The sequence below is a fragment of the Neomonachus schauinslandi genome, chromosome 6 (assembly GCF_002201575.2).
Source record: "Neomonachus schauinslandi chromosome 6, ASM220157v2, whole genome shotgun sequence".
NCBI lineage: Eukaryota > Metazoa > Chordata > Mammalia > Carnivora > Phocidae > Neomonachus > Neomonachus schauinslandi.
Window position 1 is genome coordinate 138,791,628 of NC_058408.1, and position 8,007 is coordinate 138,799,634.

Here is an 8,007-nt window from a genome sequence, read left to right on the forward strand (position 1 = left end):
GAAGAAGAAGAAGAAGAAGAAGAAGAAGAAGAAGAAGAAGAAGAAGAAGAAGGAGGAGGAGGAGGAGGAGGAGGAGGAGGAGGAGGAGGAGAGGAGGAGGAAGAGGAAGAAGGAGAAGGAGAGGAAGAAGAAGGAGGAGGGGAGGAGGGAAGGAGAGGGAGAGGGAGAAGGAGAGGGAGAAAAGAGAAGAAAGGGACAGAAAAAAGGAAGCATCCTCAATTCTCTCCCTTTCACTCCATGCTTCCAACCCACCAGCAAGTCCTATAAGCACTTCCTTAGAAATAGTTGCAGAACCCAGTGACTTCTCACCAGCTGCTCTCCTACCATCTGGTCTAAGTCACCATCTTCTCTTGTTCTGACCATTACAAAAATGGTCAATAATGGTCAGTAGCCTCCTCACTGGTCTTCCTGCTCACTACCACCTATTCTCCACATTGTTGACCAAGCAATCCTTTTAAATTCCATCAAATCAAGTCACAACTCTGCTGAGAACTACCCAAGGCTCTCCTATCTCAGTCAGTCTCACTTAGAGGAAAACTCAGGTCCTCATAGTAACCTGCAAGGATGACAATCCCCCGCCATCTCTGCAACTTCATCTTCCTCCTTCTCGTCTGTCCTCTCTGACCTAGCCACACTGACCTCCCTGCTGGTCCCCAAGATAGACCTCAAGCCTTTGCATTATTTGTCTCACTGTCTAGAAAACCCTCTCACTGTCTAGAAAACACACTGTCTAGAAATTTGCATGACCCTCCTCATTTCCTTTGGGTCCCTGCTCAAATGTCACTTTATCAGAGGCCGCCCACTATCATCCCATATAAAAAAGCACCTTCCCTGCTCTCATTTCCCTAGCATTCTCTCTTCTACTTGTTCTTTGTTTTTCTTTATAGCCCTTTATCACCACCTGTCACATTATATGTTTATTTGGTAAGTGGCTGTCTTACCCCAATACCTAGAACAACCTGAGCACTTAGCAGGTGTTCAACTAATACTTATTGAATGACTGGACACACGAATACATGATTTATAACTATATTTCTACAATTTCTATAAAGTCTAGCCACAGAATAGATTCTCCTAAAATAAACAGTGACTAAGGAGCTGGTGAGAAAACTAAACCATCACGGATGCTCATGCTCATTACTTCACCCAATTGCTTAAATGAATCAAAATAAAGATTCCCTTGTCTTACACAGAACAACAACAACAAAAGTCTCCCTGGAATCCATTAGAGATTGCCAACCTAAACCTCTTTTCTACATTTTTTGTAACATTTAAAAATTATGGCTTTCCCCCCTCCCTCCTTCCCCCAGACTCTGGGACTCCTCTCCTTCTGTTCATTCCTATTTGGAGCTGAAAGCCAGAAATAGCTGTTTACTTCATTATCCTCATTTCCCTGCATTGTTACCATTCAGTTCTCTGGTGGCTACCCTGTGGTGGATGTGTTTTGTAAATGAATTCTCAATAAGTTGGAGAAGAAAAGCATGAGTAAAGACCATGGACACAGTCCTAAGCAAAACATATGACAGGGTATTTTCTTTAGGAAAAACTATGAATTGACTAACAGTTTTATATATACCATCAAAGTATTATTTTCATATGTAATGATACCATAGAGCTACAGAAAGAACACACTGTATGAGAAATTTTAATTTATTAAAATGTGAACAGTAATCATTTTGTATGTAGAGTGCTTCCTCTTATAAGCCTGAAAAAAAGAATTATCTAACAAAGGACCAAAGTCATATGATCTCTAATTAATCAGCAAGTAATTTTTGAGTGCTTGACCCACAACTCCTGCTTTCTCTTTTATTTTAATGGAGGGCTCAGTAAGACAAAGGATTTTATATGTACATCTACTAAATAAGGACTTGCCCATCCAGTTATCATAAAACAAAATATGAACAAATTCCTTAGAGTAGTAAATGCATATTACATAATTTTCCCAATAAAATAATGCAATGTACTAGGGAAATACATCTCCAATACATTGGAGAGATTCATCAAGTAGGGAGTGAGTCCAAGGATAATCATAGGTAAATCGAACATTTTAAAGCTGCTTTGAAACTGCATTAACTGGAAAAAAAGAACCGTTCATTTAAAATGACTGTGGGTGGGGGCACGTGGGTGGCTCAGTAGGTTAAGTGTCTGACTCTTGATTTCAGCTCAGGTCATGATCTCAGGGTTGTAAGACCAAGGCCCATGTTGGGCTCCAAGATTCTCTCTCTCCCTCTCCCCTGCCCCCTCTAAAAAATAAATTAAAATAAATAAAATGACTATAGAGGGACCAAAGACACTAAACATTTCCATTCCATAATAGCTCTGCACTAGATAATTTACCCCAATAGAAGGTAAATTCTATTTTAGAATGTGAATTACCACCCACCCCCCAAAGAAAACACAAATACACCAAAAATTCATTTGGGTTTGACTTTGTACTAAATGTTATTGTTTGTCTCTAGTAGTAATTACATCTGAACATACCAAGTTCCCATGAAAGGGAACAGCCCAGAAAAGTGCTAGATTGATGGGGAAGAAATAGCCAGCCCAGGATTTAATTTAAATTTTGATGCTGATAATATACAATGTAGCTAATACTACAAATAGATATTCAGAAATTGACCAAAATTTTATCTTCTGAGACAAAAGAATACAACCTCACCAAAGCATGTTCTGGCTAGAAACTATCAGTTAGGAAAGCCATGGTCCCAGTTTGCCTGGGATAGCCCTACTGTCTAACTGTTGTCCAGTATCCCATAGGCTTAGCATTTGTCCTACACAGAAATATCCCATTTGTCTGATTACTTATTTGGTACATGCAAAATACAGTATATATTTAAATGTGAGCAATAAATGTTGATCAGCCCCTAACTGCCCCAGCCTCATTCAATCACAAATTCCAACCCCCTTTAATATTTTTCTACCCCCAAATCATGACAATCCTTATCCCAGAGTGTTCATTAAATATTTGTTAAATTACTTCATTAATTAATATATTAGTATCATCAGTCCAGAAATGGATGAGAATTGGAATAAATCTGGCTACTTTGGGAGAAAGGTTGAATAAATATTACCTGATTGATTATCAGTGAGAAAGGTCAAAAGACCAAAAGAGTGACCAAAAGAGTTAACTACTGCCCATCACAATCTTCTTGCTTGCTGTCAAGAAATTTACAGATAAATGGTTGACATTTCTGTTCTTGGGGGAAGAGGAGAGAAGAAAGCATATATTTTCTTAAATGGAATTCCCTTTTATAACTAACATAAAATGCAACTCCACTGGCTTCTCTTCTCAATAAAGAACAAATGTAATAATTAATTTATACTAGCAAATACTTCCTTTTTTTTTACTCAAATCCAATCTATTTTCAATTTTTAATAATCTTATTGTAGCTACATCAATCCCTCTATTGCTCTCATATATTCTCCCTCTCTCTCTCTTCCTCTATCATTCTCTGTCCCTCTCTATCTTTTTTTTTTACCCTTAAAACAGTTTCCTCTCCAGTTTGTATGTGAGTTGGTTTTGGCCTCAGGCTGTTGTCTGTGACAGAATGATGATATTTGTGCTCTAGACCATGAGGTATTCACAAAGGCAGCAAAGAGCATCCCCTAACCTGCATGTGAGAAAACAAGAGATAAGAATGGAAGTGCCTCAGGTGAGCCTGCAGGAAACGGAGGGCTTGTTCTTTCCATAGGCTAGAGTCATAGGTACCTGTGGAACCTTGCCATGCTGTCTCCAAGGTGGGTAGACAAGATGGGCTACAGAAGACAACAAATCTAGACAGCTGGATTTTCAATGATGTATGTATGGTTATGAACTCTAGGAAGGCTCAACAGATGTTTATGGGATGGATGGATGGATGGACGGACGGACGGAAGGATGATATTCCTAGAGACAGCTACTTTAACCAGGGTGAAATGCTAACCACTCACATTCCTTTTCCTTTCTCTATCCAAGTACATTGGAAACCAGGGATTAAGCAGATAATGGGCAGCCACAAGTGAAGTACATTTGAGGTCTTACTAAGTAGCATTTGTGAATGGAGCAACAAAATGTCAAACTGCATCAAGTGATTAGTACTACTTATATCAATGAATACTAATATAGATGAAGTTAGAGAAGAACCTGAAACCATAGGCTCATGAAAAAGAAATATTTCTCCCATAAAAGATGATAAAGACTAATTTACCATCTCAAAGGAAATGTTCCATAAATTTTACAAAATTTCATCTTTCATTTTAATGGGCTCTATTAATTAGTGCTGTTTTGTTCTTCCCTCGAACTGAGGGAGCTGGTAAGGTGCATATAAAAATAGGATCAAGTTAAGAACACACACTTCTCCCGGGGAATGGCCTCACTCCTTCCCCTTGCTATAGACAAACATGTTGTTTGGCTCTTCTGTATTCAACCTTCCCATGTGCCAGCATTCCAAGTATAAAGCTAAGGATAAGGATGCTAGCCTAATCTGCCATATAAAAGGAAACACAAGAGTGGGCTTTTGGCAAGATTTCTACCTCAATGAGAACTGCGGTCAGGATAAAATGTAACTCCCTGCAGCATTATTTGGTGATAAAATACCATTTCTAATGTGTATTGTGGGCAGTTGCACAACCAGGGATGAGTTGTTACCTGAATGCTACCAGGAACAGACCTCTCACGTCCCTTCTCTGCATCTGCAGTTCTCTATTTAGGAAAAGACTTTGATGTAAAGGCTTACTAGTTTCATATATCATCCCCTTGTCTCCCTGTTCTTCTTCCTCCCCTCACCACAAATCTCGTGCCCCCTATTTCCCAGACTTCTTCCTCCCCGCATACACTGCACTCTCACTCCTCCATGTTTCCACCTGTGCTGTTCCTTCTGGAAGGAATGCACATCATTAGTGTTCTGCCCGCCAAATTCATACTCATCCTCCAGGGTCCAACCCAGATTCTATCTCCTCTGTGAAGCGAAGCTGCTCTGGTTATCAGCAGCCACAATTAGTTGACCCTCCCATACCAGCGTGATTATTCCTAAATGATAATCTTTATTACATCCTATTCTTGTCAGCTGTGTAGATAACTTTACACACACACACACACACACATACACACACACACCCCTAACTCAGTTTATGTTCTTCTGAGATGAGGACTAACCTTTTTTCATTGGATATAACTAGTCCCTAACAGAATAAGGCATGCTATCATATTAAGTGATGTAAGCTTCCAAATAAGATCAGAAACACGTACATGTTCATCAAATCAGTTATTTAAGAATTTGACTAATCCTCAGAAACACACAGACATAATACAAACAGAACATCCATAAAATTCAAGAACACGCATATCAAGTGTATTAGAATAGTTGCCTACATGGAAAAAAAGGAATGGGAGAGGTGCCTGCTGGTCCAGTCAGAGGGGCATGCAACTCTTGATCTCAGGGTTGTGAGTTCAAGCCCCACACTGGGTTTAGAGATTACTAAAAAAATAAATAAACTTTAGAATAAATAAATAGAGGGGCACCTGGGTGGCTCAGTTGTTAAGCGTCTGCCTTCAGCTCAGGTCATGATCTCAGGGTCCTGGGATCGAGCCCCGCATCGGGCTCCCTGCTCCGTGGGAAGCCTGCTTCTCCCTCTCCCACTCCCTCTGTTTGTGTTCCCTCTCTCGCTCTCTCTCTCTGTCAAGTAAATAAATAAAATCTTAAAAAAATAAAATAAATAAATAGAAAGATCAGTTCATCAGTCGGATGAACTGATGATGACAATGAGCCATAACCTGAGAAAATATGATTAACTCAAACTTTTCTACCTGAGGTCTCAAAACTAAAAATAAATAAATAAATAAAAGGTAATGCTATTTACAGATACAATGTGGGAACAATTTAATCTTCTGAAAATCTTTTCTGAAACATGATTCTCCCACTCATGAGATACTGATGTCAAAAACTATTTCTCTTATGTAAAAAAAAAATCTATTTATTGAATTACAACCCATTTGTTTTAAATACAAGTGCTAGAAGTGTAATGTGTTGCTCTTTTGATTTTTTTCATATCAAAACTAATAATGGCTAAACTTGGCTTTCAAAAATGTCTTGTCTTCAGTTTGATAAACCATTTGAGGCTCTGTAACTCAGAGGAGAAAAACTTAGCTAATACAGGCCAGAAAAATGGACCCTATATAACACCAAATAAAAACGCTCCATGCGGGTGCCTGGGTGGCTCAGTCGTTGGGCATCTGCCTTCGGCTCAGGTCATGATCCCAGGATCCTGGGATCGAGCCCCGCATCGGGCTCCCTGCTCCGCGGGAAGCCTGCTTCTCCCTCTCCCACTCTCCCTGCTTGTGTTCCCTCTCTCCCTCTGTCTCTGTCAAATAAATAAATAAAATCTTTAAAAAAAAAAAAAAACCCTCCATGCATTAATCTTTATAGCATCACCATGAGAAACTGATAAAGGTGATGCAACTGGTCGTTATAACAGCCATCCAATTCCAGGAAGAAGTAAGAGAGAGAAAGAAGAAACAGGACAGAAGTCCCCCCTTTATCAACGAACAGAGACAAGGTGGTTGAGCCCCACCATAAACATGGAAGCGGAAGAAGTCAGCAAAAAGAGTGTAGCTCTGATTCTTATAGTCCCCCTGCACCCCAACACCATGGAGGAACCACTGTCCAGCAGAGGGCTTTACTGCTACTCTAGAAAGCTGATGGCAGCCCTCACTGCCTCTTGGCCCTCAGCAGATACTGCCCAGGACTCAGCATCGTCTGCAACCAAAGCCCCTAATGTCAAAGTGAGGACACTTGAGGCCAACTGCATCCGACTCTCTCTCTCATTCCTGCAGTCTGACTCCTGGAAACAATGAAGAGCCCCCATCCCTGTTCATTTCCTCTCCCTTCTCATCCCCTTCCATCTTGTGCTTCTTCCCTCTGACTGCACATCTTCCACCACTTACAACCTTCCACTGTGCTGTCTGGAACCACAGTTCCTTGTAAACAAAACTCCCTACATCCTTGGCCTTTCCCTGAAGTGCCCTGTTCCATCTCCTGACTCAGCTGAGATTTGGCTCTCCTCTCCCTGGCAAGCATGCCATCCTGCACCAACATGCTTTCCAGGTCAACACACATCGTACTGTTTCCTTTCTATGCCCCGTCCCGAAAAAGCCCATCCCTCAATCCCATCCTTTGTCATCTGGCTCATCTAAGAATCCAGCTCATTCTCCAAGAACACAAGTCTGTTTTCTTCAAGATCTCACAGTCCTTACCCCCACGGCTGTATTCAGGGCCACTCTTTTGTATCACCATAATACTCTATATATCCCATATTATCTTTCTCTTTCTCTCTGCTCTCAGCATATCCTATTATTATAAGTATTTATGTATTTGTCTCTTCCATAAAACTGTGAGCTCCTTGACAATGTATACTGGGTCCTGTTCACCAGTTGCTGGCACATAAAGGGTGTTCGATAAATGTTGAATAAATGAATAAAAACCTATGTTCCTGACTTGAAAAAATGAATGAATGGGGAGGAACTGTACATTTTTTCTTTATTGGATTTTTCTCTCAAACTATGTCTACTTGTTAGAAAACAACACAATGATGTACTCAAAGAAAAGCCAGCTGTCTCCTCTCCCCACCCTTGCCTTTGAGGTAACCTTGGTGTGTACTGCTCTATGGTATTCTCTGTGCTCACAGAGCACACACATATGCACACATATGGATTCTTCTCAGTTTACAAAACTGGGATAATGTATTACATACACTTTATTCTAAAACTTGCCCTTTTTCACTTAACAATATATCATGGCCCTCACTCCAGACCAAACACATTATGGATCTAACTCATTCTTTCTAATAGTTGCATAATAGTCCATCATAATGGATGTACTGTAACTTAGTCACTCATTCCCCAGTGGATGAACATTCAGATTTCTTCCAGTTTTATGGAAGTTCTGAAAGCAAAGATTATGATCTAACATTTCTAGAGCATACATACTTTGAGGTCTTTCTCTGCCAGTGCAATGGACTCTACCCACACAC